Source organism: Syngnathoides biaculeatus, chromosome 19 (genome assembly GCF_019802595.1).
Source record: "Syngnathoides biaculeatus isolate LvHL_M chromosome 19, ASM1980259v1, whole genome shotgun sequence".
NCBI classification, from domain to species: Eukaryota; Metazoa; Chordata; class Actinopteri; order Syngnathiformes; family Syngnathidae; genus Syngnathoides; species Syngnathoides biaculeatus.
The window spans coordinates 706,641-717,330 of record NC_084658.1 but is presented as its reverse complement, the minus strand read 5'-3'; positions in this window follow the sequence as shown (position 1 = coordinate 717,330).

Genomic DNA, 10,690 nt, shown 5'->3' with positions numbered 1-10,690 from the left:
ACAACATCCATCAACCTTTACTTTGGTCTTCCTCTTGCTCTTTTGCCTGGCAACTCCATCCTCACCACCCTTCTATATAAATACTCGCTCTCTCGCCTCTGGACATGTCCAAAGCATCGAAGTCTGCACTCACCTTGTCTCAAAAACATCCAACTTTAGCTGTCCCTCTAATGAGCTCATTTCTAATGCTATCCAACATGCTTATTCCGAGCGACAACCTCAACATCTTCATTTCTGCCACATCCAGTTCTGGTTCCTGTGGTCTCTTCAGTGTCACCATCTTTAATCCGTACATCATAGCTGGCCTCACCACTGTTTTATAAACTTTGCCCTTCATCCTAGCAGAGACTCTTCTGTCATATAACACACCAGACACCTTCCGCCACCTGTTCCAACCTGCTTGGATGCATTTCTTCACTTCTTTACCACACTCACCATTGCTCTGGATTGTTGACCCCAAGTATTTGAAGTTGTCCACCCTCTCTCTCTTCTCCCTGTAGCCTCATTCTTCCCCCTTCACCCGTCCCATTCACACACATTCTGTTTTACTCCGGCTAATCTTCATTCCTCTCTTTTCCAGTGCATGCCTCCATCTTTCCAATTGTCCTCTACCTACTCCCTTCTTTCACTGCATATCATGATATCATCTGCAAACATCAAGGTCCAAGGGGATTCCAGTCTAACCTCATCTGTAAACCTATCCATTACCACAGCAAACAGGAAGGGGCTCAGCGCGGATCCCTGATGCAGTCCAACCTTCACCTTAAATTCTTCTGTTACGCCCACGGCACACTGCACCACTGTTATGCTGCCCTCCTACATGTCCTGTACCATTCTAACATATTTCTCCGCTCCACCAGACTTCCGCATGCAGTAGCACAGTTCCTTTCTTGGTACTCTGTCATGGGCTTTCTCTAGATCCATAAAAACACAATCTAGCTCCTTTTGACCTTCTCTGTACTTTTCCATGAGCATCCTCATGGCAAATAATGCATCTGTGGTACTCTTTCTAGGCATGAAACCATACTGTTGCTTCCAGATACTTACTTCTGACCTGAGTCTACCCTCCACTACTCTTTCCCATAACTTCATTGTATTGCTCATCAACTTTATTCCTCTATAGTTGCCACTAACCTCTGTAAGTCCTCTTTGCTCTTATAAATGGGAACTCAAACACTTTTCCTCCATTCTTCAGGCATCTTCTCGCCCGCTAGTATTCTGTTGAATATGTTGGTCAAAACTCCACAGCCACCTCTCCAAATTGCTTCCATACCTCCACCGATATATCATCAGGACCAACTTGCCTTTCCATTTTTCATCCTTTGGAGTGCCTTTTGAACTTCCTCCTTGCTAATCATTGCCACTTCCTGGTCCTTCAAACTTGCCCCTTCTACTCTTCATTCTCTCTCATTTTCTTCATTCATCAACTTCTCAAAGTATTCTTTCCAACTATTCAGCACACTACTGGCACCAGTCAACACATATTTCCACCTCTATCCTTAATCACTCTTACGTGCTGTACATTCTTCCCATCTCTATCCCTCTGTCTGGCCAACCAGGTAGGAATCCTTTTCTCCTTCTCTCGTGTCCAACCTGGTGTACATGTCGTCATATGCCTCTTGTTTAGCTTTCCTCACCTCTACCTTTGCCCGACATCGCATCTCAATGTATTCCTTTCACCTCTCCTCAGTCCTCTCAGTGCCCCACTTCTTCTTCGCTGATCTCTTTCCTTGTTAAACTTCCTGTATTTTTGGGTTTCACCACCAAGTCTCCTCCCCTTTCCTAGCAGAAGACTCACCAAGTACTTTCCTGCCTGTCTCTCTGATCACCTTGGCTGTAGTAGTCCAGTCTGACAGGAGCTCCTCCTGTTCATCGAGAACCTGTCTTACCTCTTTCCAAAAAGTCGCAGAACAGTCTTCCTTTCTCAGCTTCTACCAAATGGTTCTCTGCTCTACCTTTGTCTTCTTAATCTTCCTCCCCAGCGACAGAGTCATCCTACCCACCACCATCTTGTCTTGTTGAGCTACACTCTCCCCTGCCACTACTTTGCAGTCAGTTACCTCCTTCATTTTACATCGCCTGCACAGAATATAATCCACCTGCGTACTTCTACCTCCGCTCTTGTAGGTCACTATATGTTCCCGCCTTTTCTGGAAAAAAGTGTTCACTACTGCCATTTCCAACTTTTTTTGCAAAGTCCACCACCATATGTCCCTCAAAGTTCCTTTCCCATCACTTCTTAATCGCCCTGTTTCCTTTACCAACATATCCATCACAATCTGCACCAATCACAACTATCTCGCTGTCTGGGATGCTCAGACTTACTTCATCTAGTTCCTTCCAGAATTTCTCTTTCAACTTTCGGTCACATCCTACCTATGGGGCATAGCCGCTAATCACATTATACATACCACCCTCCATTTAAAATTTCAGTCTCATCACTCGAGCTGATACTCTTTTCACTTCCAAGACGTTCTGATCCAGCTCTTCCTTTAAAATAACCCCTAATCCAGTTCTCTTCCCATCTACCCCATGGTAAAATAATTTAAACCCTACCCCTAAACTTGTAGCCTCACTGCCTTTCCACCTTGCCTCTTGGATGCACAATATATCAACCTTTTTCCTAATCATCATGTCAACCAACTCCTCACCTTTTCCTGTCATAATATCAACATTAAAAATCCCTGCATTCAGTTCTAGGCTCTGTGCCTTCCTCTTCTTCTTCTGCCGACCATGGTGCTTTCCTCTTCTTCTTTGTCTTCGATCCACATTAGCTGAATTTCCACTGACGCTCTGTAGGGTAACAGTGCCAGGGGCAGACGTTGTTAACCCAGGCCACGACCGTTCTGGTAAGGGATTCATTTGATGAACGCTTATTGGGTTTGGCACAGTTTTACACCGGATGCCCTTCCTGAATCAACCCTCTGCATTCATCTGGGCTTTGGACTGGCCGACGGATTGCATTTGCTTGTGCCACTCATAGGGCTGCAGATAGTCAAATAAACGAGGTCAACACACAAGGTACACAATTCAATACTACCTAGGCTATGTCAAAGTAAGGGTCTGAATCCATAGATAGAAGAAAAAGAGAGATAAAAGAAATTCAAACCACAATGTCCCTGCTGTGTTTCACCCGGCAGCAGTGGAGGAAGTTGAAGTTGAAGGTTGTGTCCACTTGTCCAGCTCTCCTCTCAACCCTCTATCCTCGTTGTAGTCTTTTTCTTTATGGTCCAATGTCGGCCTCGCTAGCTAACTCATCGCTAACATTAGCTCGTCGCTATCGTTAGCTCGTCGCTATCATTAGCTCGTCGCTATCATTAGCTCGTTGATAGCCTGAGCTCACAAAGGTTTCAAATTTATGGAAGTAAATATGTGCTACCAAGATTTGAATTCAAATTGCCACTGAAAACTTTAATTTGTAAAATTCACATTTCAAAGTGATCACATTTTCAATAGTTGGATTTCAGTTTAACTTTTCAATGTTAACAAATTCACCATCTAAAAAAAATTCAACCTTTGAAATTCAAACGCAATATTTTTAGTCTCCTGAGATTCAACTGGCTACAATTAGCTGCCTGCAGTTCAACTGGCTACAATTCGCTGTCTGAAATTCACCATCCAAATCCAGTGTTCAGTAAGAAGACCTGAAGTAACCCTGCCTTCTTAACACTGAATTTAGACGCTGAATTTCAGACAGGAAATTATAGCCAGTTAAATCTTCAAAATGCAATTCAATTGGCCATGCCAGTGACGGTGAATTTCAGACAGCGAATTGTAGCCAGTTGAACCTTCAAAATGCAATTCAAGACAAAATGCACTTTGATGACAATTCAATGTATTCAGGCACAAAAAATACAAACCTTTCTGAGCCTGTGTGAAAAAGTAATTACCCCATGAACTTAATGCCTAGTGCCACTCTTGGCATCAATAAATTAAATCAAGCATTTGCAATAATTGGTGATGAATCTTTCACATTATTTCATCAGTACATTACCAGTACAGTATTGTAGAGTACCAGAGTGACACCAACTGCGGGAGACAAATTCCTTGATGTTGTTATATAAAGGGTGTCCCAAAAAATGTGATTCAGTATATATTGAAATAACTGTAAACTTCATGTTTATCATAAGTCTAATATTTTTTTCAAATGTAAAATAATTTACAAATATCATTATTTAAAGTGTGTATACATTTTTTGGGGCAACTTGTACTTGCCCTTCTCTGTCCCTGCTGAAGAAAAGCAGGCCAAAACCATGAGGCTGCCACCACCATGTTTGACAGTGGGGATGGTGTGTTCAAGGTGATGAACTGTGTTGCTTTTACGCCAAACATATCGTTTTACATTGTGGCCAAAAAGTTCAATTTTGGTTTCATCTGACTGGAGCACCTTCTTCGACATGTTTGGTGTGTCTCCCAGGTGGCTTGTGGGATACTTTAAACAAGACTTTTTATGGATATCTTTGAGAAATGGCTTTCTTCTTCCCACTCTTCCATAAAGGCCAGATTTGTGCACTGTACGACTGATTGTTGTCCTATGGACAGACACTCCCACCTCAGCTGTAGATCTCTCCAGTTCATCCAGAGTGATCATGGGCCTCTTGGATGCATCTCTGGTCTGTCTTCACCTGGTTCGGGGTGAAAGTTTAGAGGGACGGCCAGGTCTTGGTAGATTTGCAGTGGTCTGATACTCCTTCCATTTCAATATAATTGCTTGCACAGTGCTCCTTGAGAAGATTAAAGTTTGGGAAATCTTTTTGTATCCAAATCCGGGTTTAAACTTCTCCACAACAGTATCTCTGACCTGCCTGGTGTAATCCTTGCTCTTCATGATGCTTTCTGCACTTTCAACAGAACCCAGAGACTTTCACAGAGCAGGTGCATTTATACGGAGACTTGATTACACACAGGTGGATTCTATTTATCATCATCAGTCAACATTGGATCATTCAGAGATCCTCACTGAACACTTTTCAATATTTTCTTTGTAAAAAAAAAAAAAAAAACTATAAAATATCCAATAAATTTCATTCTGCTTCATGATTGTGTCTCACTTGTTGATTCTTGACAAAAACATTTAATTTCATATATTGATGTTTGAAGCCTGAAATGTGGCGAAATGTTGAAAAGTTCAAGGGGGCTGAATACTTTCACAAGGCACTGTAAGTCACCCACAACTTTGGATAACAGTAGTTCTTAGAACAGTGCTGTGGGAAATATCTAAGCTGGCCGAAGGAAGGTACCTTCATGACTGCATAATGCAATTAAATAGAAGCAAATGTTGAACACCACGAAGCACGGGATCTTAGTGCGTCCTTATTGGGAAAGTGGGCCAGGGCGCTATGGTGGTTAACAGAAGAAGGGAAATGTACTTAAGGGAACCGTCAGTTTCCTGTCATGGCAGATAATCAAAAGTGCCGACTTTCAAACCTAAATGCGGGAGAGCAGAGATTGCCCTCTCCACCAAATTTGCATGACAAACCGCCACCATACATGTCTGAAACTACTCCTTTGGGTCAATACATGCTAGCTGGAGAGAGAGAAAGGGAGAGACACAGAGGTAGCTTGATGGGAACATTTATTGTTGAATGGAAAACACAGATGAAAATGATAATAGTGAGACAAAGTCTATTGGCTGCAAGGCCAACAACACATTAAATCCACTTGATTTACTCAAACTATCTGATAAGAGCATGACCCAGGAGCTACAAGGCCGTATGACAAGTCTGTCAATCTGATTGACTTGGAGGATAACAAGACCAGTGAAGGAGAAGAAAATGCGAGACAGTTGAAAGCTGCAATGAAAGATGAGGATGGGAGGAGCAAAGGTACAAGCAGCATTTCAAGAAAAGTGTTGTTTCCTGAAAAAGAGTGTCTGTCATCCTTGACCCCTTCCCTTACAAGAAAGATGACGGCTGTTCCCGCAGTTCTGCCCAAAAGAGGCAAGAAAGCAAGTAACTTTCACTTACTTGCCACAGCTTGTGCGACACAAGAACATCTTCCTTGAGCCCTGAGCTGATTGACAGAAGAAGCAACCTTGAGGAAGGACTCATACTAATAGCTGCACTTGCTGAAGACTCAACTAAACAAAGGAAAAGGATGGAATAGATTGCAGTAAAGGACGCTTACCTCTGTGGGAGACAAGGCATGCTGCGCAGTGAAAACAGACAAACAGAAAGAGGTTACCAGCCATCAAGAGAGGAAAGGGAGGAAGAAGATGACTCAAGTGATGAAAAGGTCCTGTTCCAGTGTCCCATAGTGACAAAAGCTTCAAGACAACAGCAATATACACTTCGGTTCTTTTGCGACATGGTAGGTCTTTGTGGACAGATTATCTGACCTCAACAAAGGTGCTGACAAATGGATCATAGCCTAGGATGAAAGCACAGCTGGAGTAACACTAGCTCTGGGAGACGTCAAAGCCCTTATTATGCACATAAATGGCAAACATAAGGCAGAAGAAATCCTGGAAGGCATGACACTTGGAAACAGAACAGACCACATTGGAAAATTGATCCAACCTCGCAGGAAAGAGAGACACTAAATGCCTCTTCAAGTTCCTGCACACCTTCCAATGCAGATGGAGGCGAAAGGCTGGCAGAGTGTGTGGAACATCACCAGCACGATGAAAGCCTCAACGTCACGATGAAAAGGCTGCACCTGAGGAAGTGCAACATTGACAAGAGAATGTGGTGGGTTGATGAAAATGGTCTGCCCATTGTTCTCAGAACACATTGTTCATCATGTAGAGAGTGTGCACAAAGAACAACAGAAGGAAGAGGAAATTCAGAGACAAAAGAGTTCCAATCTTACAGAACTACAACTGACTGAACTGAATCCAAAACAAGACACAGGCTTCCGTGGTCACCCTTGAACAAGTCTCATCAAACAAAAAGCAACCCCAACCAAAGAAGGCAGAAGGTCACATCCCAGCAACCTCTGATGGGATATCTGCCGAGAAAGGCCTGCCATGAGGAAGGACCCCACACTCAGAGTCTATTGGACAGCCCCACAACAAGCTTGCCCCATCCACTCGACAACAGACCCTTGGACAATATTCCTAAAGAAAGTGCTGTTTTTTTGGCAAGCCAGGCCACACCCAGAACCAATGTCCAGATAATCATGCCAGAGGAAAGCAAAAGGGACGCCTTAGGAAAACTCATCATCCAAGAGTCTGCTGACGTACTATGTCTCCATCTGGTATGGGAGTTGCATGGAGGTATACGGAGCAAGGCCTCTGAGGACAAATAAAGCAGCATAGAAGATTGCTGGCTGCCCTCTCCCCTCTCTGACAGACATTTACCGGTGAAGCAGATCTTGGAACATTATAAAGGACACTACACACCACAGTTATCAACTACCGAATGTTGTGAATACTCGACGTGGGACACTCCTGGCGACGACTTCAGTGGACTAAAATCACCATCTGTGCAACCTTAGTAAGAAAATTGGAGTCGGAGTCATATCGTTCACGTCGAAGCAGCTCGGCCCAAGTTGGCCAAGCAGACAACACATGCTGTTTTCAAATATTTACTGTGGAGGAAAATATCAAACGCTAGTCTCTACATGTCCTGCAAAACCTACGTATTGTATACAACGAGGATAGTGAGTACCAATAAGAAAATGGGCGAGTGGAAACGCCAAATAAACTTGCTTATCGGCCGAGTATTCCTAACCTGAACTTGCAAAGAATGAGACGCGTTTGTGATCAATTCATGGATGTTGAAGAAATAACGAACGTGAGTAACTTCATAACTTATACGACGAGGCCCGTGAGGGCTTAGGAAATTTAACAAGTCTTATCTTAATACCCGAAGTGGTGCCGTTTTGTTCGCAATGCAGCCCTATGGGGGCACAAACCTGTGCAATCTGTAGGCCGGTCCCAACCCCGGATAAATGCAGAGGGTTGCGTCAGGAAGGGCATCCGGCGTAAAAACTATGCCAAACAAATATTACCGTTCATCTAAAGAATCCCATACTTCCATCGTCAGAAGAAAAAGAGGAATGCACAGAGCCAACAACTGAGTGTAGGGACTTTGAATGTTGGGACTATGACAGGAAAAGCTTAGGAGTTGGTTGACATGATGATTAGGACAAAGGTTGATATTCTGTGCATCCAAGAGAGCAGGTGGAAAGGTAGTAAGCCGAGAAGTTTAGGAGCGGGGTTTAAATTATTCGACCACGGAGTGGATGGGAAGAGAAAAGGAGTAGGGGTTATTTTAAAGGAAGAGCTGGCTAAGAGGTGAAAAGAGTATCAGATCGAGTGATGAGACTAAAATTTTAAATTGAGGGTGTTATGTATAATGTGGTTAGCGGCTATGCCCCACAGGTAGGATGTGACCTCGAGGTGAAAGAGACATTCTGGAAGGAACGAGATGAAGTAGTTCTGAGCATCCCAGACAGCGAGAGAGTTGTGATTGGTGCAGATTGTAATGGACATATTGGTAAAGGAAACAGGGGCGATGAAGAAGTGATGGGTAAGTATGGCATCCAGGAAAGGAACTTTGAGGGACAGATGGTGGTGGACTTTGCAAAAAGGATGGAGATGGCTGTAGTGAACACTTATTTCCAGAAGAGGGAGGAACATATAGTGACCTACAAGATCGGAGGTAGAAGCACGCAGGTGGATTATATTTTGTGCAGACGATGTAATCTGAAGGAGATTACTGACTGTAAAGTAGTGGTAGGGGACAGTGTAGCTCGACAGCATAGGATGGTGGTGTGTAGGATGTCTCTGGTGGTGGGTAGAAAGATTAAGAAGACAAAGGTAGAGCAGAGAACCATGTGGTGGAAGCTGAGAAAGGAAGAATGTTATGCGGCCTTTCGGAAAGAGGTGAGACAGGCTCTCGATGGACAGCAGAAGCTCCCGGAAGACTGGACTACGACAGCCAAGGTAATCAGAGAGACAGGCAGGAGAGTACTTGGTGTGTTTTTTGGTAGGAAAGGGGAGAAGGAGACTTGGTGGTGGAACCCCAAAACACAGGAAGTCATATAAGGAAAGAGATTAGCGAAGAAGAAGTGGGACACTGAGAGGAGTGAGGAGAGGCGAAAGGAGTACATTGATATGCAACATATGGCAAAGGTAGAGGCGGCAAAGGCTAAACAAGAGGCATATGAAGACATGTACACCAGGTTGGACACGAAAGAAGGAGAAAAGGTTGTGGTGGGGGAGAGTGTAGCTCGACAGCATAGGATGGTGGTGTGTAGGATGATTCTGATCGTGGGTAGGAAGACTAAGAAGACCAAGGTCGAGCAGAGAATCAGGTTGTGGAAGTTGAGAAAGGAAGAATGCTGTGTGGCCTTCCGGAAAGATGTGAGACTGGGTCTAGATGGACAGGAAGAGCTTCCAGAAGACTAGAATAAGACTGCCAAGGTATTCAGAGAGGCAGACAGAAGAGTACTTGGGGTGTCTTCTGGTAGTGAAGGGGAGAGGGAGTTTTGGTGGTGGAACCCCAAAATACAAGAAGTCATCCAAGGTAAGAGATTAGCAAAGAAGAAGTCAGACACGGAGAGGACTGAGGAGAGGCGTAAGGAATACATTGAGATGCGTCGTAGGGCAAAGGTAGAGGTAGCGAAGGCTAAACAAAAGGCATATGACGACATGTACTCCACCTTGGATACAAAAGAAGGAGAAAAGGAGCTCGACAGGTTGGCCAGACAGTGTGATAGGTTTGGGAAGGATGTACAGCAAGTAAAGCTGATTAAGGATAGCAATTGAAATATGTTGACTGGTGCCAGTAGTGGACTAAGTTAATGAATGAAGAAAATGGGAGAGAAGGTAGAGTCGAAGAGGCAAGTGTGAATGTCCAGGAAGTGTCTTTGATTAGGAAGGGAGAAGTTAGAAAGGCACTGAACAGAATGAAAAATGGAAAGACAGTTGGTTCTGATGACATACCAGTGGAGGTATGGAAGCAATTTGCTGAGGTGGCTGTGGATTTTTTGACCACCTTATTCAATAGATGACTAGCAGGAGATAAGATGCCAGACGAATGGAGGAAAAGTGTGCTTGTCCCCATTTTAAAGAACAAAGGCGATGTTCAGAACTGTGGAAACTACACAGGAATAAAGATGATGAGCCACACAAAGTTATGGGAAAGAGTAGTGGAGGCTAGACACAGGAGAGCATTAAGTGTCTGCAAGCAACAGTGTGGTTTCATGCATAGAAAGAGTACCACAGATGCACTATTTGCCTTGAGGATGCTTGTGGAAAAGTACAGAGGAGGTCAGAAGGAGCTACATTGTATCTTTGCAGACCTAGAGAAAGCCTACGGCAGAGTACCAAGAGTGGACCTGTGGTACTGTATGCGCAAGTCTGATGTGGTGGAGAAATATTTTAGAATAGTACTGGACACGTATGAGGGCAGCAGAACAGTGGTGAGATGTGCCGTTAGTTTGTCAGAAAAATTTAAGGTGGAGATGGGACTAGATCAGGGTTCTGCACTGAGCCCCTTCCTGTTTGCGGTAGTAATGGATAGGTTGACAGACGAGGTTAGATTGGATTCCCCTTGGACCATGATGTTCGCAGATGATATTGTGATCTGCACTGAAAGCAGGAAACAACCGGAGGAACAGTGAGAAAGATGGCGGTATGCACTGGAAAGGAGAGGAATGACGTTTTGCCGAAGTAAAACAGAATATATGTGTGTGAATGAGAGGGGCGGAGGAGGAAGAGTGAAGCTCCAGGGAGAAGAGA